Source organism: Bubalus bubalis, chromosome 4, assembly GCF_019923935.1.
Source record: "Bubalus bubalis isolate 160015118507 breed Murrah chromosome 4, NDDB_SH_1, whole genome shotgun sequence".
Classification (NCBI taxonomy): domain Eukaryota; kingdom Metazoa; phylum Chordata; class Mammalia; order Artiodactyla; family Bovidae; genus Bubalus; species Bubalus bubalis.
The window spans coordinates 1,800,979-1,827,606 of record NC_059160.1 but is presented as its reverse complement, the minus strand read 5'-3'; the positions used below and the strand labels follow the sequence as shown (position 1 = coordinate 1,827,606).

The 26,628-nt window shown below is 52.1% G+C and overlaps 1 long non-coding RNA gene across 1 annotated transcript; it reads right to left on the bottom strand.

Annotated features, from left to right (window-relative positions):
• Window positions 1–579: 579 nt before the first annotated feature.
• LOC123333054 lies at window positions 580–5,028 on the bottom strand. The gene is made up of 2 exons (XR_006550226.1): window positions 4,482–5,028; window positions 580–3,545 (listed from the first exon to the last, which is right to left on the bottom strand). It is a non-coding gene; the product is annotated as an uncharacterized LOC123333054 (long non-coding RNA).
• Window positions 5,029–26,628: the final 21,600 nt, after the last annotated feature.

Genomic DNA, 26,628 nt, shown 5'->3' with positions numbered 1-26,628 from the left:
GACCAAGGTCTCAGCAGCCTGGAGACCACGGGGAGGGGCGAGGTAGGGGGAGGGGGCGCCCCAGCCCTTCCCCTGACCCATCCTGCCAGGGGGCTGGCTGTGCCTGTCTTCCAGGGCAGGACCCCAGACTCCCCTGCCATCCTCAAGTTTTCATTAACACAAGTGACTGAGCCTCGTGATGGAGCCCTGATGGTGAGCTGCAGTGGGATGCGCTCCCAGCTGAGCACCTCCCTCCAGCATTGCTGCTCCAGGAGCTCTGGAAGAAAAGCGAGTAGAGGGGTGAATAGGCATAGCAGACCCCAGGACATGCCGCCAGGCCCGCATCAAGGAAGGACGTGTGGCCAGCTTCTGGGAGCAGACCCCTCCCCCATAGCCTTCATCAGTAGCCCTCGGGGTCAGCCTGGGTGACCGCGGTGCCTGCACCCCACTCCCCTCTCCCTTCCCTCAATCCAGACGCCTTCCCTCCCCCACGCAGTCCCCAAGGGCACTGCACGGACAGCCACGTGCCAGACTCCATCCTGGGGTCTGTTTTAGGGACTTCAGTCGGCAACAGGAAGGAAGGAAGGAGTCAGAGATGTAGCAGGGTCATCGCTTTTAGTCAAGTGAGGAAAATGTGAGACTCAGAAAAGACAACCAGCTTGGTCAAGAAGTCCCCATAACGATTGAAGGAAACTGTCAGGAGCTGCCCTCCTAACTGCAGGATGATACCGCCGGACGGCGAGACCAGCCCTGTTCCCAGGACAGCTCTGTGCATCAACACCTGCTGCTCTTCCCTGGTTCATCCAGACCCACTGAAGACTCAAGATACCTTTATTCCCTCACACTCAGCTTGAGAGTTGCCTCTATGGGACTGGGGTAAGAATAGGTGTTTTTCTCCCCAGAAATAGTTCTGTTCTCTTTTGGAATCATTTCCCCCAAAACCGTCAGGGCTGATAACAAGCCGGCTGCGTTCAGATGCTTCCCCGAGGCACAGACTTCTCCGTGCTGACACCATCTCCCATAAATGCTCTCGTCTCTCCTCAGGAGCTTTCTCGCCACGTCTTGCTGGGCCCACCCACTCACCCGGTCCCCTGCTTCCTGTAACTGAACGCACAGTTCATTAAGATCTTTGGTAGTGGCAGAAATGTTACCGGGGAAGGAAAAGCTGTTGACAATTTTATTTTTAAAAGTAACTAAGAATAGGGTGAACCTTGTAAAAAATAGCAAGCCTGCCAACAGGATTATGCCCAAGGCCAAGTTCTCCTGAAAATCAGAGTTTGGGATTTAACAGGAAGGGGGAGCAAAGCTTAGTCTTGGGGACGAGGATGGAACTTGGGAACACTCGGAGAGGGTCCCTGCCAGGGCCACCAGTGAGCAACGGCTTCTGCAGCCCGTGATCAGCTCCTTTCCACCCAGATTCATCTAAGGCAGAACCTCCTGCCCAGCCACACCCTTCAGAGCACAAAGAAACTCACCTGACCCACTTGGGTTAGGTCCACGCATCACCTGATGGAGTGAGCGAAATGTCCTCTGAGACCGTCTTTCACATGATCCATATCACGCCAGAGCTTAGGAGACGCAAAATGCTACTGGAAGGGCCAGGATCCTGTGAAACTCCCCAACACTTATTGGGAGGAATTCGCTGTTTCCAACACGGCTCTTGTGTTCACCTTCAACCCCTGGCCAGAAGGGACGGGTGATACAGGGGAAAGGTCTTCACCGGAGTGAAGCAGGGGAGACTGGCAGGCGGTGGAAGCCCCAGAACCAGAAGGAGCCCAGTGCAGCTGAGCGGGGATCTGGAGGTGAGGATTACGGCAGACCAGGTGTCCTGAAGGCCCTGCCCACCCCTGTGTCCTGGGTCAGCAGTCTCATCAGGCAGGGGCCCCACGAACGTAGCTTGGGTGTGGACAGGTCCTGCACGGCAGTGGGAAGCAAGGAACCGCTCCGGGAAATTGTGAATACTCCTCGCAGTTCTTGGATTGTCGGAAAGGCCAAGTGAGGCAAGTCAGAAGTGCGGAAGATGGGGTTTAACTGAGAGGCACAGGGAGAGGGCGTGCATGCTCAGATCCTGGAACCTTCCAAGACCTGATCCTGAGAGCTCCAAAAGGGAAGGCTTGTGGCAGCGGACCATCAAGGGCTGCCCGGGGGCAGAAGGGGGAGTGAAGAGCCCACCCATTCCTGCACCAGCCAGCCTCCCGCCATCAGCGATCTGTTTTTCCCAGTTGGCTTTGCTTTTCTGGAATAGCTTATGAGTGTAACCATACAGCGTGTAACCTTTTGGTTCTGGTATCTTATCCTTGGAAAAATGTGTGTGAGGTTCACCCATTTGTTGTGTGAATCAGTGCTTTGTGCTTTTCAACGCAGAGCGGTGTTTCATTGCAGGGAGGTCCTGCCGGCTGTTTGCGGGTCCCTGACCCTGCTCTGTCTTCAAGGAGCAGAGAGTAGGGGGGCGATGGGAGGCGGGCAATCACTGGAGCAACACGTAAGAGCTCTGGGTTTCTAGGATACTTGCCACATTTGCTCACTAAGCATCTGGAGAGCGCCTGCTGTGTTCCGGGGTCACTGCGGGGACTGAGGACACAGAGATGAGCCCTGAGGCGCTGGTCAGGCAGCGACAATGCCGTGTTGCCGGGGCGATCGGCCGGAGGGCGCCGTGTCCCACAGGGGCCCACGGGGAGGCGGGAGGGGAGAGGGGACACAGGCAACACTCCTGTGAGGCTGGGACTCCAGATCTGGACCGAATCGGATGGCCCCCTTCATGACGCAGCCCCCCAAGTCCCAGGGGTAGAGCCAACTTGCCCCACACTTCACACTGGGCCCTGGGTTGACTCTCTGTGGTGGACAGTGTTTCGGAAGCAGGGCCTGTGGTCTGGAAGCTCCAAGACACGGCTCTGCGATGGCAGACTCAGATCAGATGAGGGTCTTCAGGATCGTGCTTCTGATGAATAAAAGCCAAGGCGCTGATGAAACTAAACTCTGGGAACTACAAACATCTCTGCGCTATGCCCTTCTGAGGCTGGCCCCAAAGGCCCCTTCTGTCAGCCTCTGGTTCCCCAGGTGGGTCTTGGAGCAGGTGTGATCATGCCCTGTGAGGGGGCGTGCCCTGAGTCCACAGACAGCGGGTTCCCTGGGGTCCCCTCGGTACCCATGCTGCCCGCCAACTCCCACCAGCTGGCACCTGCATCTTTGAGGAGGGGATTGCCCTCAGATGGCAGAGCCCCTCTCCCAGTGCTTGGCAGGGGAAAATGCCAGCAAATGGTCAGCCTCAATTCCCGTCTGCCCTGGGGCCAGCCCTGTGACATGGCTGGTGGGCGTGGGGTGTGAAAGCTTGGCCCGCCCTTGACCCTCCGTGGAGGCAGTTTCCATCACATCCCAGGTCCTCTGGTTGCCCTGGGGACTGACCCGCCTCTCCCCACGTCTCCACCCCTCACAGGGTAGCCGCGCTTTCTGCTCCGCGCATCGCCACCTCCTCGCCCTGGCATCTGCGCTCAGACTCTGCTCCTGGGAGATGTGACGGCGCGCGAGGGCTTCTTCTGGGTGTGGCCGCATCTCCAGCTCCATCTTTGCTGCAACGGCAAACACACACCCTTCTGAATCAATAGCGAGCATTCCAGAGCTCTGTGTGCCTTTAACAAGCAGGTTTCCTGTGCCCCACACTAAAGCCTGGGGCCCCAGAAAGAACACGTGTTCAAGCTTTACACACATCAGTGATGTGGCATCGGTAAGAACTTATCTCCTGAGGGAAGTCCTTCATCTTCAAGAGGAAATCGTGGGGACTTCCCTGGAGGTTCAGTTGTTCAGGCTTCACCGTCCAATGCAGGGGACACAGGGTCGATCCCTAGTCAAGGAACTAAGATCCCACACCCACATGCTATGGGCCAAAAAATTGAAAACACAAAGCAGAAGCAATATTGTAACAAACTCAACAAAGACTTTAAAAACGGTCCACATCGAAAAAAATATTGGGGAAAAAAAAAGGAAATCACGGCACCAGCCTGCCCAGGACTGTGTCTGCGGAGCGTGTCTGTCCTCCGTAGCTGCAAGAAGTGACAACTTTACCCCTCCCCGTCCATCCTGGCCCTGTCCATGGGAACCAGGTTTCCTGCAAGTGGCTAACAGAGTCGTGCACGGACTTGATGTTCTCTATCCGCACAGCTGATGCTTCGCGAGCTGGTGACATTTATGTGCAAACACCACGGAAGCTCTAGTGTGTGTGGCTGTTTTAGGCGGAGCACAATAGCAACTCATTCCAGGCTGCAAAGTGGCTCCCAAATCATCCCCTGGCTCCAAATGAGGAGACTGGGGCTCGGAGAGGTTTCATCACTTTCCCAAGGTCACGCAGCTTAAGAGTCAAGCCCAGGAATCGAGCCCAGACATTTTTCCCCCTCCACCCCAGCTCTCAGACTCCCTGCTCTCAGAGCCTAAGGGCCTGACTACTTGTCTAATAAACACTCGAGAGACCAGTCACCAGGGCAGAGTAAGTCGCTCATGGGCTAAGTTACCTCCTCCGTTCACGGAGATCACGTCCCAGGCAGTGTTCTTAGACAGTCTGGCGTTACGGCTCCCTAAGACTGAGACTGGAACAAATCAGCCCTACTTACTAAAAATACACGGGTGCCCACGCTGCCTCTCACGCCTCCTCGAGGCGGCTGGCAGGACCAGCAGCGTCTGGCCCTGGTAGCCTGGCGAGCGGCGCGGAGACACCGGGGTCGGGAGGGCCAGGGTGGGGGCGTCCCGGCCGGCTTGTGCCTGTCGTGGGTGATGCCGTTGTCCGAGCTCTGCCTCTGAGCAACCATCCTCGGTCCTCCAGGATCGAGGGGGCCCAGGTGGGTTTAAAAAAGACCAACAGATGCAGAAGAAAGGCCGAGAGAAGAGAACGAGTCTGCTGTTTCCTTATACAAAGTAGATGACGGCACAGGGAAAACTCATCAAGGAACCTAAGCGGACTCTGTCTCCTCTGCTCCTCCTGCTTCCTACGTGAAACACAAGGCCGTGAAGATAGGGCTCAAGGTCCAGGAATAAGACCGGCCCAAGGAGGGAGGGGAGAGAGCAGACACTCGCTGAGCACCTCCTGTGTGCGGGGCACTGCCCACATCACTCCCACTGCTAACCCCACCCTCCCCTCGTCCTGGGTCCTGCCTGAATCTCTCCATCTCTAACCCCATCCTCCCCTTGTCCCAGGTCCTGCTTACACAGAAGGAAAAGGCACGTCAGGGAGGTTCCATCAGCCCCAAGGCCATGCCACCAGCAAACAGCCCCTGGAGCCCAGCCAGCTCCAGCTCCTCCTCTCTCCCACTCCAGGCTGCCTCCCAGGGTTTTAGGAGTGAGGACAGGGTGACCGGGACAGCTTCCTGGGGCTCTGAGTCAGCTCAGGGACCACTGAAGTTAGCATCCCTGGAGAGGTACTGCATTCCCTGCAGGCAGGACCAGTGAGCCTGGGCCATGTCCAGGGCACCTGTGAAGCATCACCAGGACGTGTACAGCCTGGAAGGGTCTGTGCCGAGGGGGCACCATCGGGCCTGAGTCCCATAGTGGGGAACATGAGGTGTGGTTGGGGGACGCGCAGGAGACAGGCCAAGGTGGGGAGAAAGAGGGTCAGCCTGGCCCCACACACTCTCCCCTCACGGGAGCGCCCCCGCCCCAGGCACTCTGACATGTGATGGAAGAGCTTTCCCTGACCTGCTACCAGCAGGGATGGATAGGCGCTTCCTGATGCTGGGGATAGGACCCCAGGGACGAGAGCATCTGCAGGTGTCCATCGGTCTCCTTAGAGATCAGCCACAGCCCTGGGGCAGGGATGCAGGCTCACAGCGGCCGGGCCCCTGGACCTCCAGTGTCGCCTGCACCAGCTGCTCCCTGGACCCCGAGGGGACCCTCAGCCCCGCGGATAAAGCAGCCGCCGGTAAAGCAGGTCACTCCCTGGAAGGCCACACAGGGACGGCCTCCTACTCCCGGCTGCCCGCACCCAGAGCCTCTAAAACCTCCTGTGCACAAGGCATCATCCGAGGCCGATGCCAGCCCCGCAGCGGGAGCCACACAGGCTGAGGACCCAACTGCAGAGGGTCCAGCCAGGCGGGGCGGGCACCGCGGAGCCACGGGGCCTCAGGCAGCCACAGCCGCACACCCCTCGGGCTCTGCCCTAAATGGAGAGGAGAGACTGTCACCCACCCCGGGGCGAGAGGGTACAGGAAGACAGCATCACCAGGGGGGTCGGGTTTCTACCTGACTCAGGGCCACCTGTGGCCCACCGATCGGATCAGACCACCGGCGGCGGGGAAGCTGGGGAGCTCCGAGTCGGATCACACCACCCAAAGTGGGGAAGCTGGGGAGCTCCGAGGCTGGGCCTGGAGACGCCCCAGAGCCCTTCTGGCCTGATAACCGCCTTGGCAGAAAGCAGTCCAACCCCTGGGGAGGGAGGAGACCCCATGGACCTTCCAGACTGAGCTCTGTTCCAGCTTTTAACCCAGTCGTCTCTGTACTTCAACATCTATAGAATTGAGATTATTCCAAGCAACAGAGGAAGTGAGCTCTGTTCCCCGGGGGTGGAAGTAAGGTGGGGATCACGTCATAATTAACAGCAAGAGAATTCGGGAAACTGGGTTATGCCCACATTTCATAAATGCTGTGCCACAAAACTCCGCTCTTTCAGGAAGCATGAAAAATGCTCCCCATGAAAGAAAGGCCTACTAGCTTCATTTGTGTTTCTGAGACTCGTATGTGTCGCTGTCAATTTTTGAAGCGTGATGTCCATGAGCAAGTGTGTGCAATGTGTGTGCTGAGAGTGTCTATAACCGCAGAGACCCAGCTGATCCCTGAGTCTCACCAGCCTGCAGTCACCACACAGCCCCCCAGGCAGGACACATGGGCTTGCTCCGCAGGGTTGCCCCCCACCCCAAACCTCTACATTGTAGAATATTTTTCAGGCTCAGTCATGTCCGACTCTTTGCAACTCCATGGACTGCAGCACACCAGGCCTCCCTGTCCATCACCAACTCCTGGAGTTTACTCAAACTCATTGAGTCGGTGATGCCATCCAACCATCTCATCCTCTGTCATCCCCTTCTCCTGGCTTCAATCTTTCCCAGCATCAGGGTCTTTTCCAATGAGTCAGCTCTTTGCATCAGGTGGCCAAGGTATTAGACTTTCAGCTTCAGCTTTCAGCATCAGTCCTTCCAATGAACACGCAGGACTGATCTCCTTTAGGATGGACTGGTTGCATCTCCCTGCTCTCCAAGGGACTTGCAAGAGTCTTCTCCAGCACCACAGTTCAAAAGCATCAATTCTTTGGCGCTCAGCTTTCCTTATAGTCTAACTCTCACATCCATACATGACTATTGGAAAAACCATAGCCTTGACTAGATGGACCTTTGTTGGCAAAGCAACATCTCTGCTTCATCCAGCCCAGTGTTTTTCATGATGTACTCTGCATAATCTGTATGCAGATCAGGAAGCAACAATTAGAAATGGACATGGAACAACAGACTGGTTCCAAATAGGAAAAGGAATACTTCAAGGCTGTATATTGTCACCCTGCTTATTTAACTTATATGCAGAGTACATCAAGAGAAACGCTGGGCCGGAGGAAGCACAAGCTAGAATCAAGATTGCTGGAAGAAATATCAATAACCTCAGATATTCTGATGACACCACCCTTACAGCAGAAAGTGAAGAGGAACTAAGCCTCTTGATGAAAGTTAAAGAGGAGAGTAAAAAAGTTGACTTAAAGCTCAACATTCAGAAAACTAAGATCATTGCAACTGGTCCCATCACTTCATGGCAAATAGATGGAGAAACAGTGGAAACAGTGTCAGACTTTATTTTCTTGGGCTCCAAAATCACTGCAGATGGTGACTGCAGCCATGAAATTAAAAGATGCTCACTCCTTGGAAGAAAAATTATGACCAACCTAGAGAGCATATTAAAAAGCAGAGACATTACTTTGCCAACAAAGTTCCATCTAGTTAAAGCTATGGTTTTTCCAGTAGTCGTGTATAGATGTGAGAGTGAGACTATAAAGAAAGCTGAGTGCTGAAGAATTGATGCTTTTGAACTATGCTGTTGGAGAAGAGTGTTTAGAGTCCCTTGGACTGCAAGGAGATCCAACCAGTCCATCCTAAAGGAAATCAGTCCTGAATATTCTTTGGAAGAACTGATGTTGAAGCTAAAACTCCAATACTTTGGCCACCTGATGCGAAGAGCTGACTCATTGGAAAAGACCCTGATGCTGGGAAAGATTGAAGGTGGGAGGAGAAGGGGATGACAGAGGATGAGATGGTTGGATGGCATCACTGACTCAATGGGCATGAGTTTGAGTCAACTCTGGGAGTTGGTGATGGACAGGGAGGCCTGGCATGCTGCAGTCCATGGGGTCACAACGAGTCGGACACAAGTGAGCGACTGAATTGAATTGAACTGAACTCTGCATATAAGTTAAATAAGCACGGTGACAAAATACAGCCTTTTTCATGCTCACTTCAGCTCTTTTGTGATGTCAGTCAATGTTCCTTCAATTTACACTACATTTTTTTCTGACCGTCTCATTCTTAATGGCTGCAGCTGACAAAGGTAAGCTTGACGTGAAAAATACTCACTTGCTCTCTGATGAGTGTCCACGCCCAGCCACAAGGGACTCAGCAGGGTGAAGTGTCCTACACAGGTGGGGGTTTCTTACTCTCACGTATGGAAGGGTGTGATGCAGGTGGTCCACGGCACAAGCCACTCCTTATTCCAGGATGCATGGCGTCCATTCCCTGGCTCACATCGTGGTATAAAATGGCTGCAGCTGCTTCAGCCATCACGTCTGCATTCCCACCAGCTGACCGGAAGGAAAGGGAAGGAAAGATTAGGCACTCTTCCCTTTAAAGGGTTGCATACAACACCCCAGCCACTTTCTTTGACAAAACCTTATCTCCCAGTCACATCTAGCTATAAGAGAAGCTGGAGAAAGAGATTTTATTTTGAGGAGTCTTGTACCCAGCTAAAATATGAACGTGAAAAGTGAAAGTGTAAGTCACTCAGTTCTATCCAACTCTGTGCAACCCCATGGACTGTAGCCCTCCAGGCTCCTCTGTTCATGGGCTTCTCCAGGCAAGAATACTGGAGTGGGTGGCCATGCCCTCCTCCAGAGGATCTTCCTGACCCAGGGATGGAGCCTGTGTCTTTTATGTCTCCTTCACTGGCAGAGAGGTTCTTTACCACTCGAGCCATCTGGGAAGTCCCAGCCAAACTGTGGGAGTACTGCTATGAGAGAAGAGAGAAAACGAATGTTGGGGGAAGCCAGCAGCCTCTTTCACAACCAATAATATGTATTAATGTAATAAATCTACTAAACTTGAATGCACTAAGTTAATTATGTTTCTTACTTGGTGTATATACTCTTTAAAATAAATACGTTGCATTCCTGAGAGCAGTTTTAAGTTTACAGAAGAATTGAACAGAGTTCCTATATATTACACACACACACACACACACACACAGAGGCATGCACACAATTTTCCTTATTATTAACATATTGCTTAGTATGATGAATTTCTTACAGTTGATGAACCAACACTGATACAATACTGTTACCTGAAACCCACAGTTACATGAGGGGTCACTCCTTGCGTTATAAATTCCGTGAGTCTGGACAAATATATGACGTTTACCCACCATTACAGTCATGCGGAGAAGTTTCCCAGCCCCGCCAATCCATGTCCCATCTACTCACCACCACCCCATAATCACTTCTCTCTTTACCGTCCCCGTAACGGTGCCTTTCCCAGAATGTCATACAGTTGGAATCACAGTAGTAGACTGTTCAGATTGGCTACTTTCACTTAATAATATGCATCTAAGTTTCTTCTATGTCTTTTCACAACTTGATAGTTCATTTCCTTTAGTGCTGAATATTGTCTGGATGGACTGCAATTTATTTATCTGTTCATCTACTGAGGGACACCTTGGTTGCTTCCAAATTTGGACAATCATGGGCAAAGCGGCTGAAGACATCAGCCTGCAGTTTTTTGTGTACTCATAAAAGTGCTGGAGAAGACTCTTGAGAGTCCCTTGAACAGCAAGATCAAAACAGGCAGTCCAAAGGGAACCAACCCTGAATATTTACTGGAAGGACTGATGCCGAAGCTGAAGCTCCAATCCTTTGGCGAAGAGCGAACTCACTGGAAAAGACCCTGAGGCTGGGAAAGATTGAAGGTAGGAGGAGAAGGGGACGACAGAGGATGAGATGGCTGGATGGCATTGCCGACTTGTGGACATGAGTCTGAGTGAACTCCGGGAGTCGGTGATGGACAGGGAGGCCTGGCGTGTTGCATGTAGCTCATGGGGTCGCGAAGAGTCGGACACAACGGAGCGACTGCAAAATCTGCTGTATGAGAGAAAATGCCGAAGAACCAGACCGTTGGATCCTGTCGTAAGACCTTGTTTTGCTTTCCAAGAACCTTCAGCCTACTTTCCAAGGTGGCTCTGCCACCTTGCATTCCCGTAAGCAATGCCTGAGTTCCTGTTGTTCCACGTTTGTGCTTGTTCTGAGCGCCATCAGAATTCTGGATTCTACCCATTCTAATAGGTGTGCAATGGCATTTCCTTGTTTTAATTTGCAGTTCCCCAGAGCAATGTGCTTATTTGCATCTGAATACCTTCTCTTGTGAGATTTCTCTTCAAACCTTTTACCCACATTTTAATTGGATTCTTTGCTTATTATTGAGTTTTAATAGTTCTTTGTAGATTTTGGACTTGCGGGTCCTTCATCAGATATGTACTTTGCAAATATTGCCTCCCAGTTGGTGGCTTGTCTTTCTGTTCTCTTAGCAGTGTCTTATGAAGAGCAAAAGTTTTTAGTTTTAATGAAGCCCAACTCATCTTTTTTTTTTTTATGAATCATGGTTTTGGTGTTATATCTAAAACCCCATTACTAAAGCCAAGGTCACTTAGAGTTTTTCCCATGTTATTACGTGGGGACTTAATAATTTGCATTTTACACTGGGCTCTATGATCTATTTTTGAGTTAATTTTTGTGGAAAGTGTAAGGTCAGCGTCTAGATTCATTTTTTTGCCTGTGTGTCTCCTTGTGAATATTTTTGTACCATTAAATATTAATTATGAGGACTACAAAGAGACTGGGAAACAGCATGATATAATGTTAAGCGGCAGGCGGCAGGCACAGCCTCCTCTCTGCAGTAGATTCAGGTGTGGAAGTCACACCTGAATTACTAAGAGGGGATCGGAGAAGGCGATGGCACCCCACTCCAGTACTCTCACCTGGAAAATCACATGGATGGAGGAGTCTGGTGGGCTGCAGTCCATGGGGTCGCTAAGAGTCGGACACGACTGAAGCGACTTAGCAGCAGCAGCAAGAGGGGATAGAGAATGGCAGAGAGAGAGGAGAGGTGATGGGGGCGGGGGAGCAGCGGTCTGCAGGGAGCCTGGAAAAGCTGATGCTGCCAAGAGGACACCCCCCTTCCCCCGCCCAAGGCCTGGGGGCGGGGACAGAGCCTGGGGGAGGGCCGTGATCTAAGCCACCTATGTGTCTGAGTGTCTGTGTGTGCTCAGTCACTCAATCGTGTCCGACTCTTTGCAACTCCATGGGCTGTAGCCCGCCAGGCTCCTCTGTCCATGGAATTTTCCAGTCAGGAATACTGGAGTGGGTTGCCATTTCCTACTTCCTGACCCAGGAATTGAACTCACATCTCTTGCGTCTCCTGCATTGTCAGGTGGATTCTTTACCATTGCACCACCTGGGAAGCTTCAAGCCATGAGGGGAGGTCCAAACAAAGTGATGGGAAGGGAAGGATTGAGAGCCAGATGCCTCTGCTTGCAGAGAAGACCCTCCTGCAGACTCTGAGGCCTGTGCAGCCTTGCCGGTCATGGTATTAGTCATGCTCCAAGTGGCAGAAACGGGGCTGGAACTAGGTCCCTCGGGATGTGAGCTCAGGTGGATTTCAAAGTTGTAGACAGACAAGATGAGCGAGAGCCCAGCACTGTTTATCCACCCAAGGCCTTGGCCCTGATCCCCCACCTGAAAACCCTGGTCCCGCAGAGCATAGGTTGTGTCAAATTAAAAACGATGCCCAGTGTGAGAGCTGCGAGTTAAGTTTTATTTGCGGCAAAATGACCACAGCTCGGGAGACAGTAGTGAGGGAAAGTCAATATATAAGATTTGCTGGAGGGGGAGTTCAATGCAATCAAGCCGTTACTTTACCAAAGGTTTTCTGCTAGTCACGGGGTGGCTGACGTCATCATGAGGGGATTCAGTGCTTTTACAGATATGAGGAGATGCGTGGATTGGATTATGAAATCAGTTCCTGAAACTATCTAACTATCTAAAGACCTGTCCCCCCAGTTTCCTGGAGCACAGAGTGCCTCACGCTCCTCCTGAATTTCCCTGGGGGGGTGGGGGAAGGTCAGCAGCTGCCCCATCACAGGGTTCAGTCTCCGCAGGGGCAGATGTTGTTGCTGTTCAGTCGCAGGCAAATGCTGCGGGTGGTCTGAGATAAGAGGACTTGGGCCCTGTATCTCCCCAAGTCTGGCGTCCAAGACCAGATAGTACCTGACTGACATCCCATGTTGCTGGGCAGACCTCAATGCCTGTTCCTCCCCAGGGAGTCAGCCATTTGCCCCCAGATCCCAACATAAGTTCAGTTCAGTTCAGTTAGTCGCTCAATTCAGTCGCTCAGTCATATCCAACTCTTTGCAGCCCCATGGACTGCAGCATGCCAGGCCTCCCTGTCCATCACCAACTCCCAGAGCTTGCTCAAACTCATGTCCTTTGAGTCAGTGATGCCATCCAACCATCTCATCCTCTGTCTCCCCTTCTCCTCCCGCCTTCAATCCCTCCCAGCATCAGGGTCTTTCCCAATGAGTCAGCTCTTCACATCAGGTGGCCAAAGTATTGGAGTTTTAGCTTCAACATCAGTCCTTCCAATGAACATTCAGGACTGATTTCCTTTAGAATGGACTGGTTGGATCTCCTTGCAGTCCAAGGAACTCTCAAGAGTCTTCTCCAACATCACACTTCAAAAGCATCAGTTCTTCTGCACTCAACTTTCTTTATAGTCCAACTCTCACATCCATACACGACTACTGGAAAAACCATAGCTTTGACTAGATGGACCTTTGTTGGCAAAGTAAGGTCTCTGGTTTTTAATACGCTGTCTAGGTTTGTCATAGCTTTTCTTCCAAAGAGCAAAACATCTTTTAATTTCATGGCTGCAGTCACCATCTGCAGTGATTTTGGAGCCCCCCAAAATAAAGTCTGTCACTGTTTCCACTGTTTCCCCATCTATTTGACACTAAGTGACAGGGCCAGAGGCCATGATCTTAGTTTTCTGAATGTTGAGTTTTAAACCAACTTTTTCACTCTCCTCTTTCTTTTTCATCAAGAGGATCTTTAGCTCCTCTTCACTTTCTGCCATAAGGATGGTGTTATCTGCATATCTGAGGTTACTGATATTTTTCCTGGCAGTCTTAATTCCAGCTTGTGCTTCATCCAGCCTGGAATTTTGTATAATGTGCTCTGCATATAAATTAATTATGCAGGGTGAAAATATACAGCCTTGATATAGTCCTTTCCCAATTTGGAACCAGTCCATTGTTCCATGTCTGGTTCTAGCTGTTGCTTCTTGATGTGCATACAGATTTCTCAGGAGGCAGGTCAGGTGGTCTAGTATTCCCATCTCTTTAAGAACTTTACACAGTTTGTTGTGATCCACATAGTCAAAGGCTTTGGCATAGTCAACGGAGCAGAAGTAGATGTTTTTCTGGAACTCTCTTGTTTTTCCTATGATTCAACAGATGTTGACAACTTGATCTCTGGTTCTTCTGCCTTTTATAAATCCAGCTTGAACATCTGGAAGTTCTTAATTCATATACTGTTGAAGCCTGACTTGGAGAATTTTGAGCATTACTTTACTAGCATGTGAGATGAGTGCAATTGTGCAGTAGTTTGAGCATTCTTTGGCATTGCCTTTCTTTGGGATTGGAATGAAAGCTGACCTTTTCCAATCCTGTGGCCACTGCTGAGTTTTCCAAATTTGCTGGCATATTGAGTGCAGCACTTTCACAGCATCATCTTTCAGGATTTGAAATAGCTCCACTGGAATTCCATCACCTCCACTAGCTTTGTTTGTAGCGATGCTTCCTAAGGTCCACTTGACTTCACATTCCAGGATGTCTGGCTCTAGGTGAGTGATCACACCATCATGGTTATCTGGGTCATGAAGATCTTTTTTGTACAGTTCTTCTGTGCATTCTTGCCAGCTCATCTTAATATCTACTGCTTCTGTTAGGTCCATACCATTTCTGTCCTTTATCGAGCCCATCTTTGCATGAAATGTTCCCTTGGTATCTCTAATTTTCTTGAAGAGATCTCTAGTCTTTCCCATTCTATTGTTTTCCTCTATTTCTTTGCATTGATCACTGAGGAAGGCTTTCTTATCTCTCCTTGCTATTCTTTGTAACTCTACATTCAGATGTTTATATCTTTCCTTTTCTCCTTTGCCTTTCAGTTCTCTTCTTTCCCAGCTATTTGTAAGGCCTCCTCAGACGGCCATTTTGCTGTTTGGCATTTCTTCTTCTTGGGGATGTTTTTGATCACCACCTCCTGTACAATGTTACAAATCTCTATCCATAGTTCTTCAGGCACTCTGTCTATCAGATAACATCCCTTGAATCTATTTGTCACTTCCTCTGTATAGTCATAAGGGATTTGATTTGGGTCATACCTGTATGGTCTAGTGGTTTTCTCTATTTTTTTCAATTTAAGTCTGAATTTTGCAATAAGCAATTTATGATCTGAGTCACCGTTAGCTCCTGGTCTTTGTGTGTGTATGTGTGTGTGTGTGTGTGCTGACTGTCTAGAGCTTCTCCATCTTTGGCTGCAAAGAATATATCAATATGATTTTAGTGTTGACCATCTGGTGATGTCCATGTGTAGAGTTCTCTTGTGTTGTTGGAAGAGGGTGTTTGCTATGACCAGTGTGTTCTCTTGGCAAAACTCTATTAGCCTTTGCCCTGCTTCATTCTGTACTCCAAGACCAAACTTTCCTGTTACTCCAGGGACCTCTTGACTTCCTACTTTTACATTCCAGTCCCCTAAGATGAAAAGGACATCTTTTTTTGGTGTTAGTTCTAGAAGGTCTTGTAGGTTTTCATAGAGCTGTTCAACTTCAGCTTCTTAAGTATTGGTGGTTGGGGCATATTGGATAACTGTGAAAATGAATGGTTTGCCTTGGAAGCAAACAGATCGTTCTGTCATTTTTGAGATTGCATCCAAGTACAGCATTTGGACTCTTAGGGCTACTCCATTTCTTCTAAGGGATTCCTGCCTGCAGTAGTAGATATAATGGTCATCTGAGTTAAATTCACCCACTCCAGTCCATTTTAGTTTACTGATTCCTAAAATGTCGATGTTCACTCTTGCCATCTCCTGTTTGACCACTTCCAATTTACCTTAATTTATGGACCTAACATTCCAGGTTCCTATGCAATATTGTTCTTTACAGCATTGGACCTTGCTTCTATCACCAGCCACATCCACAACTGGGTGATGTTTTCATTTTTGCTCAGCCTCTCCATTCTTTCTGGAGTTATTTCTCCACTCTTTTCCAGTAACTTATTGGGAACCAACAGACCTGGGGAGTTCATCTTTCTGTGTCCTATCTTTTTGCCTTTTCATACTGTTCATGGGGTTCTCGAGGCAAGAATAGTGAAGTGGTTTGCCATTCCCTTCTCCAGTGGACCACCTTTTGTCAGAACTCTCCACCGTGACCCGTCCATCTTGGGTAGCCCTACATGACATGACTCATAGTTTCATTGAGTTAGGAGAGGCTGTGGTCTGTGTGATCAGACAGGTAAGTTTTCTGCAATTGTGGTTTCAGTCCGTCTTCCCTCTGATGGGGAAGAAACATAGAGCCTGCAACAGCCTGAGCAGTGTCCCGACCACAAGCCCCACACGCAGGCTCCTATTCAAGGGACTTCCGTGCTGGGACCCTCAGAGCCATTAAGAAGGGGAAGAACATTGCTAACCACTTATCTATGAAGCCCAGATGAACTTGTTAAAAATAAAAAGGTGCTGTTGACTATTTGCTATGGGTTTAATTCAATTAGATGGTTTACTTAAAATAATAAGGCTTTGGGGGATGAAAACAGAAACTGGGATTGTATTTCTGGGCTTTGAGAGAGCTTCTTCACCAGAGCCTGGATCTGTTTGCCAAAGCAGACGCTGTTGCCTGCCCTGTATATCCACCCACAGAACAAAGAGGCCACGGGTCCTGCCCTGATGGGGCGGCCATAGGTCTCGTCCTGATGGGGTGGTTGTGGGTCCTGTCCTGATGGGATGGTCTTAGGTCTTGTCCTGATGGGGTGGCTGTGGGTCCTGCCCCGATGGGGTGGCCGTAGGTCTTGTCCTGATGGTGTGGGTCCTGTCCTGACGGGATGGTCTTAGGTCTTGTCCTGATGGGGTAGCTGTGGGTCTCATCCTGATGGGATGATCTTAGGTCTCATCCTGATGGGGTGGCCGTGCGTCCTGTCCTGACAGGATGGTCTTAGGTCTTGTCCTAATGGGGTAGCTGTGGGTCTCGTCCTGATGGGATGATATTAGGTCTTGTTCTGATGGGATGATCTTAGGTCTCGTCCTGATGGGGTGGCCGTGGGTCCTGCCCTGATGGGGTGGCCGTGGGCCCTGCCCTGATGGGGTGGCCGTGGGTCTCGTCCTGATGGGGTGGCCATGGGCCCTGCCCTGATGGGGTGGCACAGAGCCCTGGAAACACCCCTTCTTTCCTGGGTGGAAGTGCTTGTGGTGAGTTCCATGGAGAACCCTAAGGGGTCCCTGGTCTGCTGGGCCGTTGGGGATGCTCGTTTTCTTTTGTCTGGAGCATGGAGGTTGGAAGTAGAGCTGGGGGGGAATCCAGAGGGAAGACAAGTGCACATCTCAGCAGGGGCTTGGGCTCCTTGAGCAGTGAGAACTTCCTCTCCAGACTCTGTCCCGGGCTGTGGACCACGGTCTGCAGCGGGGGGCATCTAGGACCGTCTGCCGTCTTCCCTCCACCCCAGCATCCTGGCCTCCTGGGGCTGCATGGACCCTTGGCCTTCACTAAAGCCAAACTTCCCCTCCCACCCCCCATCCAGGAAGCCTCCAGATGAGCCCAGACAAGTGGACAGCCTCCTTCTGCTCCAAGCTGCCCGTGAACTGGGAGCCTGCTGGCAGCCCAGCACATCTGAACTGTTCCGAAAATCACAGCATTCTTTTATATTAATCAGAACCTGCTATCTGGATGCAGCCATCTGTCAGAGCCGCGTCTCTTCCCCACAGTCAGCCGCACAGAACAGACTTGCTCCCACGTCCTCGCCAAGGGGACGGGTCCTGTGTGTCTGAAAGTGGCCATCCTCTCCCCGGTGCCCCCCCCCACCGCCTCTGCGGCCTTAGGAGAGGAAAACTGCCTCCTCAGAGGCACCCTCTGCTTGTCAAGTGTTTTATTTGGGTCAAAGCACGGTCACTCCCATTTAGAGATGAAGAAGCTGGATTTGGAGAAATAATCAGGTCGCCCAGCAAGGAGATCAAACCAGTCAATCCTAGAGGAAATCAATCCCGAATGTTCATTGGATGGACGGATGCTGAAGCTGAAACTCCAGTACTTTGGCCACCTGATGCAAAGAACTGACTCATTAGAAAAGACCCTGATGCTGGGAGAGATTGAAGACAGGAGGAGAAGGGGACGACAGAGGATGAGATGGTTGGATGGGATCACCAACTCGATGGACATGAGTTTGAGCAAGCTCCGGGAGATGGTGAAGGACAGGGAAGTCTGGTGTGCTACAGTCCATGGGGTGGCAAAGAGTCGGGCACGACTAAGCGACTGAACAACAATAACAATAATCAACTCGCCCAGGATCCCACAGGGAGGAGCCGCTGACGCAGGCTCAGTCTGTTTGACTCTGAAGCCTGTGCTCTCTACACAGTGTGGTGATGGCTTCTTTTAGGTGCTTAACACCCCCAGTTTCACCAACACCCGCCCCCCCCCCCGCCCGTGGGGCAAAGGCCCCAGTCTCTCACCCCACTGTTAGCCTTCTTCTGCAGAAGTTAGCAAAACGCCGCACTTCAGAGGCAAAGGTGCCCCCTGGCCCTCCTTTCCTCCTCTGTATCTTTTAGGAAGGGGTTCAGGTCAAATAACAGAAAGCCTGTTAAACTGTCTTAAACAAATAGGGCAGTTTGAGACCCTGCGGTGGGCAGTCCAGCCTGGCACCACGGCTCAGAGGTGACAGTGCCCCCCAAGCTCACCCCCTGTTAGCGCCTTGTCTGCAGCAGGTATTTGCAAGAGGCTCTGCACCTCCAGGCATGACGTCCTTCAGGGAGAAGGACAGACAAAGCCTTTCTTCTCAGGCTGCTCTGTCTTTATTCCAGAAGGGAAGAACCCCCCACACACTTCCTCCCACGTCTCAGCCAGAACAAGGCATTACACCCTGCAAAGACCAACCCGTGGCCGGGAGAGCTGAAATGAGCAGGACTGCTTTAGATCAATCACGCTCTTTCCGAGGGCAGGCTGGACACTGTCCGCCTGCGCCCTGCGTCCCTGGAGGCTCCCTGGAGACCAGGAGCTCCGGGTAACCATTAAGGAGGCCATGCAGGGTGTCAGTTTTACCCTCTAAAATGTAATCATCCTGAAAGCCTCTGTTGGAAGCATTTCCTTTTAAGAGAAGATCAGAAATTTTAGCAATTTGCACTGGAAACCATACTAAACAAAGCAATTAAACTGAGAAATGTCTTTCTTTTTCAAAAAATAGTATTTAATAGGTTTCTGACAATGTGGATTGTTTTGCACATAATCACCTTGAAAGCATTAATAAACTGATTTTTTTTTTTTTAAGGAAAAAAAGAAAGAAATTTTAACAAGAGTCACAGCAATCTAATACTGGAATCTCAGGAACCTCCTGCCAGTCGGCCTTAGTGTCCATAGTAGGGTCGGCAGAGAGAGGTCATCAAGGTAAATATGGGCGGTGGAGGGAAGGAAGGACAAGGAATGGGTGAGGGAGAGAGGCGAGCGGGTAGAAGAAGGAAGGACGTGCGGGTGGAGAGAGCGGGGCATGGCCGGGTGCTGGGCGTGGGTGGGGCTTGGAGTCGTGAGAGGATGAGTGGACGGTGGACACAGGGAAGCACAGATGGCGTGGAGGGGGACAAGCGAGTGGAAGGGAGAAGGAAGGGTGGTGGATGGCTGAGTGGACAGAGGGAAAGGTGAATGGATTGGAGGAGAGGGGAGAGGAAGGGAGGGAAGGATTGCGCATGGCGGGTTTGTGTAAGGATGGAAATATGACCAGATAGACGGACAGATGGATGGGTGGGCGGATGCATGGACGAAGGTGAGCTGCTTCACGGGGCTTCTTTTAGAAAAGGCTTGTTCTGCTCATCTCAGCTCTCGAGGACCTGGCTTCGGCTGGAAACCCCCGGGGTGCTGCCGAGTGCTCGCTGTCTTAGACTCCTCGGAGTGGGCTGTCTGAGCCGGGAGCCCCACGCAGCTCCCAGCAGGGGTGAGGGCTGGCCACCCTGACCCCTGGTAGGCTGACGCAGTGTGTGGACAGCGGCCCTCTCGGGAGCGGCCTGTTCCTCCCTGTCACTGCCTTCGCATGAAGCTGCTGGCAATGAGGCTGGTCCACCTGTGACAGGCTCATCGTCCCCTCGGGGGCAGCAAGCAGGAGGCTTAGAGCCCCCAGGTCGGCCTGGGGGTGGGATGCAGGTCCAGCAGAGGCTGCTGGGCTCCCTGTGACCCCTGAGGGGGGGCTCCACCCAAGCTGGGCCCGTTAGTCTCCATCAGAGGAGCTGGGAAGGGTTGGGCGTCCTGCTTAGAGGCAGCTGCGGGTGTTGGGAAGAGTCAGAGCAAAGGGGGACACGGCAGGGCCCCAGGCTCCTGCACTGGGAACCCCTTCCTCCTGCTGCCCAGCTGCCTGGGTGGGAGGGGAGGGAGTGACCCACACCCCCGACCCCGGCTGGCACTGCAGGGCCCTGGCAGGCCCCTCCCCAGGGAAAGGGCAGCTCTTGATGTAGCAGGTGGTCCCTGAGGTGGGGGGAGGGGACAGTCAGCCCCCAGACCCCCACCATCCTCCAAACAGTGAGCACGAGCCTCCAGGCCTCCCCCAGCTCACAGAGAGGGCCAAGGCGGCAGACCCTGCCCCTTCTGAGGGTAGGTGTGTCTGCCTGTCCCAAACCCCGGGAGCAAGCAGGGTGCCCGTGACAGGCGGGCACCCAGGAGTCAGCCCCGGGGGCTCCGAGGCCCGGAAGCCTGGCCGCGCAGAGCTGGGAGCAGGTCTATTTATGGGCAGCCTGCGCTGTGCATGGTTTTTTCTTGTTTTCCCTCAGATCTCAGCAAAGTCCTTTTGGAAAATTCCAGGCTGGCTCAGCTGTGCTGAGAACAGGGGACGTTTGACAGGCCATGTCTGAGGGCACCTGTGATCAGAGCCCTGCATGTCCCAGGCTGAAGGGGGCGGCGGTGAGCAGAGGGGAGATGCCTGCGTGGGAGTGGGGGCACACAAGGGGGATCTTCCCGGCTGCCCCCGGAGAGCCTTCAGCTCAGACCTCAGGAGCTCTGGGGCCTCGGGGAACTTTGAATTGTGTGTGCCAGGGAAGGCTGCCTCTTACAGGCTAGGGGGAGCTGCCCTGGACAGGTGGGGCGCCCTGGACAGGTGGGAAACCCTGGACAGGTGGAACGCCCTGGACAGGTGGGACACTCTGGACAGCTGGAACACTCTGGACAGCTGGGATACTCTGGATAGGTGGGATACTCTGGACAGGTGGGACGCCCTGGACAGGTGGGACACTCTGGACAGCTGGGATACTCTGGACAGCTGGGATACTCTGGATAGGTGGGACATTCTGGACAGCTGGGATACTCTGGATAGGTGGGATGCCCTGGACAGGTGGGATACTCTGGATAGGTGGGACACTCTGGACAGGTGGGATACTCTGGACAGGTGGGATGCCCTGGACAGGTGGGATGCCCTGGAAAGGTGGGATACTCTGGACAGGTGGGACACTCTGGACAGCTGGGATACTCTGGACAGGTGGGACGCCCTGGACAGGTGGGACGCCCTGGACAGGTGGAGCACCCTGGACTGGTGGGGCTTCCCTGGACATCTGGGATGCCCTGGACTGGTGGAGCTTCCCTGGACAGGTGGGATACTCTGGACAGGTGGGGCGTCCTGGACAGGTGGGACACTCTGGACATGTGGAATACTCTGGACAGGTGGCACGCCCTGGACAGGTGGGATGATCTGGACATGTGGAATACTCTGGACAGGTGGGATGCCCTGGACAGGTGGGGCACCCTGGACTGGTGGGGCTTCCCTGTACATCTGGAATGCCCTGGAGATGTGGGATGCTCTGGGCAAGTAGGGTGCAGGCCAGGCCTCCCCGCGAGTCACCCTGCGCAATTTCCAACCTCCTGAGCCATAGCTCTGTCTGTGGCAGAGGACGCAGGCCGGGGGACCAGACGCCACAGTGAAACCCGGCGCACAGCGGGCTTTCATGGAGGGACCGCCAGGATGTCGTCCGGGAAGGAGGCCAAAGACCTGCAGGGTCAGAGAGGCTACATCCCATATGTGCACACATGCACACACGCCCTGGCTCACCTCCCACACATGCACACACGCGTGCACACACACACATTGCTGGTTAGTGACAGAGCCGAAATACACACTCCCCACCATCCTCCCTTCTCCCACCACAGACCGCAACCGCCTATGATATTCAAGGTGGAAATTTCCAGAATAACAACAAAATGAGAGGAGCAGAGTAGAGAGAGGAAGACTCAGAACACTGGGGATCTGAGAGGGAGATTCTGCCTCGCCTGTGGTCGGCAAGCGGACAAAGACTCCACATCCACCGTCCACACCACACAGGGCCCCTCCCACCCGAGGCAGCACAAGACAGATGCTGAGTGGAAACTGGAGACCTCAGGGGCAGCAGGAGTGCAAAAGGTTTCACCTCCTCCAAGTGCTCGGTAGCTTCAGTCACGTCCAGCTCTTTGTGACCCTATGGACTCTAGACCGCCAGGCTCCTCTGTCCTTGGGATTCTCCAGGCAAGAATACTGGAGTGGGTAGCCATGCTCTCCTCCAGGGAATCTTCCCGACCCAGGGATCAAACCTGGGTCTCCTGCATTACAGGTAAATTCCTTACTGTTAAGCCCCTCTCTTATAAGAGACAGACCCAACCTCCAAACTCAGGATCAAACAGAAGGAAGAAATTGGCAACATTCTGTATGATAAAGATTGCAGCTGGACTTTGTCCCCTCTTCCTGGAGGGACTCTCTAAATCTTTGGGATTTCCAGAATGGTAGAGCATCTGTGTTACTCGTGGGGGACCGTGGACCACATCTGAGCTTGCCTTCATGACTGGATGCCTCTGGGCCCAAAGATGGTCTGTGTGACAGAGGTGATGTAGGACAGGGCTGGCCTCACCAGAAACACTCGACACGGGGTCAAAGGGCTGCGGCTTTGAGCCACAGGCATCAACCCACTCCCCATCCCCCACCTCGGGGAAGAGATGGGGCTGGAGATTGATGGCCGGCTGATGATTCGGTCAACCTGACCTACATGATGAAATCCCCATCAAAACTCCGGGCACTGCAGCTCTGATGAGCTTCCCTGGTTGGCGAAGTCCCATGTGCTGTCACCCGGGATGTGCCTGGAGGGGAATGTGACCCTGGGAACCACAGAAGCTTCATTTATGGGGTCCTCCCAGGCTGCTGAGCGTCACTGCTTTGACTGGTGCCCACTGTGTCCCTTTGCTGTGATAAAACTATGTTGTTGCTGTTCAGTCGCTCAGCTGTGTCCGACTCCTCGTGACCCCATGGACGGCCACACGCCAGGCCTCCCTGTCCATCACCAACTCCCAGAGCTTGCTCAGACGCATGTCCATCAAGTCAGTGATGCCATCCAACCATCTCATCCTTTGCTGTCCCCTTCTTCTCCTGCCCTCAATCTTTCCCAGCATCAGGGGCTTTTCCAATGAGTTGGTTCTGTGCATCAGGAGGCCAAAGTACTGGAGCTTCAGCATCAGTTCTTCCGATGAATATTCCGAGTTATTTCCTTTAGGACTGACTGGCTTGATCTCCTTCTGATATAATAAAGCGAAAACCCAGGTATTAGCACTTTCTTGAGTTCTAAGAATTATCAAACCCAAGGAAGTCCGTGGAGACCCCCCTCCCCAGATTGCAGAATTGAGGCCTAGGCACCAATATTGCGGCTGCCGTCTGAGGCGAGGGTGTCGTGGACAGGACAGTCCCTGCAGCTGGGCATCCGGCGCCAGGAGTCACCCCACGCACACACGACCCACAGCAGCATCGGGATGCCATCATTTGTTTTCCTCCAAGAGTTATTGGACGAAAGCAAATAAAACACGGATTTGGCCATGTTGATTTTTAATGCTGCATATTTCAATTTAAATAGAATTAAGTGGAATAAGGTGTCAATGCACCTTGTTAATATCTTAATTCTACGCCCTGGCTGTATTGTAATCCCACACAGGCCGAGTGAAATAGATGAAAATGAAAGTCTGCAACTCCTGAAAAGATCTGAAGGAAATGAGAGAAACACCGAGCATTTAGTAAAGACCTGCTGAATTTCTTGAATCTCTCTCTCACTCTTTAGGATACAGAATGGAGAAAGTTGAGGTAGCTGAGAATAATTGGAATAATGCAATCATAAAGAAAATAATACCAGAAAGAGATAGGGTTTGTATTATTTCCAACAATTCATGGGCGCTACAAAACATATCTTCATGATACTACAAAAATGCCAACAAATTTTCAAAAGCAGAAATTGCACGGGGCACTCTGGCTCATTAGATTTAGAATTTATCCTAAAAGCAAACACAGAGACAGACACACAGTGTCTGTGACAAGCGCCTGGGGTGAGGCCAGCACAGCCTTCCAAGGTGAAGCTCGGTCTCCTCGTGTAAAAGGCCGGGCGTGGGAGAGAGACCATGCCGTCCTCAGCATCAGGGGTAAAGAGTGGCCCCCAGGAAGGGTGCCTGCCCCCTCCCTGCCCTCACTGCCCTGCCTTGCACCCCAGCTTCACTTCCCGAGTTCTCCCAGTGCCCCTTTCGCCCCTTTGCCGGCCAGGCCCCTCTGCGGGGACGCAATTCCCTGAGATCCATCTCCCAGGGCACTTTGTCTGTCCCCAAAGCTGGGGCAGGTCCCCCGAGGACTCCTGCCGTGCGCCGACATCACACCTTTTCCTAGGCTGCACTCCAGGCCCTGGACATGCCTCTGTCCTTCCCACAAGACAGAAAGATCCTTGGGATAAAACCCTGCCATATTCACAGCTGTGGACCCCTGAGGAACAAAGCCCCCTGTACACAGGAGCCCTGCACAGAACACTTTTGAATACATCCAGAAGTTGGCTTAAAGCTCAACATTCAGAAAACTAAGGTCACAGCATCAGGTCCCATCACCTCATGGCAAATAGATGGAGAAACAGTGGAAACAGTGGCTGACTTTATTTTTGGGGGGCTAACATCCAGAAACGCAGATTATTTCCTTAGAAGCATGAAAAATAAAAGACTCAAGATGTCTGTGAAGGACCTATTTCTTAGGACATTTCAGTTCCGTTCAGTTGCTCTGTCGTGTCCAGCTCTCTGCGACCCCATGAAGTGCAGCACGCCAGGCCTCCCTGTCCATTACCAATTCCCGGAGTTTACTCACACTCATGTCCATTGAGTCGGTGATGCCATCCAACCATCTCATCTTTGGTCATCCCCTTCTCCTCCTGCCCTCAATCTTTCCCAGCATCAGGGTCTTTTCCAATGAGTAAGCCCTTCGCATCAGGTGGCCAAAGAATTGGAGTTTCAGCTTCAACATCAGTCCTTCCAAAGAACACCCAAGACTGATCTCCTTTAGGATGGACTGGTTGGATCTCCTTGCAGTCCAAGGGACTCTCAAGAGTCTTCTCCAACACAGCAATTCAAAAGCATCATTCTTCGGCACTCAGCTTTCTTTATAGTCCAACTCTCACATCCATACATGACTAATGGAAGAACCATAGCCTTGACTAGACGGACCTTTGTTGGCAAAGTAGTGTCTCTGTTTTTTTAATATGCTGTCTAGGTTGGTCATAGCTTTCCTTCCAAAGAGTAAGCATCTTTTAATTTCATGGCTGCAGTTACCATCCACAGTAATTTCAGAGCCCCCCCAAAAATAAAGTCAGCCACTGTTTCCACTGTTTCTCCATCTATTTGCCATGAGGTGATGGGACCTGATGCCATGACCTTAGTTTTCTGAATGTTGAGCTTTAAGCCAACTTTTTCACTCTCCTCTTTCACTTTCAAGAGGCTGTTTAGTTCCTCTTCACTTTCTGCCATAAGGGTGGTGGTGTCATCTGCATACCTGAGGTTATTGATATTTCTGCCGGCAATCTTGATTCCAACTTGTGTTTCTTCCAGCCAGAAATGCTTCTTCCAGCGTTTCTCATGATGTACTCTGCATATAAGTTAAATAAGCAGGGTGACAATATACAGCCTTGACGTACTCCTTTCCCTATTTGGAACCAGTCTGTTGTTCCATGTCCAGGTCTAACTGCTGCTTCTTGACCTGCATACAGGTTTCTCAAGAGGCAGGTCAGGGGGTCTGGTATTCCCACCTCTTGTGGAATTTTCTAGTTTGTTGTGATCCACACAGTCAAAGGCTTTGGCATAGTCAATAAAGCAGAAATAGATGTTTTTCTGGAACTTTTTAAGACATCTCTTAGGACATTTAAAAAAGTAGACGTCTGGGTTGCAGACAGTGGCCTGCCTGCTCCTCCGCCGGGTGGACTTGGGTAAGTGGCTTGACTGTGCTTGGCCTCAGCTTTCTCATCTGTACAGTGGGGGCAGCTGATGGTTCCTGCTCTTCAGGGTTATCACAAGGATTAAATGGATTAATGTATAAACCCTCCGGGGCAGGCAGGGTGCAAAGTGTGTGCTGGAGCGGGGGCTGTTGGGGGTGGGCGTGTGGTACTCCCAGCCTGACTCACCTCCCGTCTGGTGGGTCAAGCCCCCTGCCTCGGATCCCGGGCCCCTAGGCGTCCCTCTGGATAGGAGGTGATGCTCTGACTCCGAGTGGCTGGGTGGTGAGAGGGTATCGCTATCTGGGGGGCCACGCACCCCCGCTTTCAAGGCTCACAGCTCCTCTCCCCCTGCTGACGCGAGGGCGTCTGTGTCTGCACGTGGGTCCTTCATTTCCACCAGCAGGGGAGCCTGCCGGGGGCCTGCCCCTCCTGCACCCCACCCCTGCAGCCGCGCAGGGTCAGGAGCCAGGCAAGAAGTGAGCGGCCTGTGTGCCCTCCCCCATCATAAGCCCAGCCCCGCCCGCTGACCCCCAGGGTGTCAGGACGGCCCCCCAGGAGCAGCGCACTCCTGGTGCCCTCCCTCTCCCACCCCATGGTTCACCTCTTTTACTTGACGGCCCTTGTTTCCGTTTTTTCAGATGCTGTGGCTGCTGCTGCTGCTGAGTCGCTTCAGTCGTGTCCGACTCTGTGTGACCCCATAGATGGCAGCCCACCAGGCTCCCCCGTCCCTGGGATTCTCCAGGCAAGAACACGGGAGTGGGTTGCTATTTCCTTCTCCAGTGCATGAACATCTGTCCGTTTATTCACACCCACCCCTCCCCAGCACAAATTTCCCCTGTGGGCAC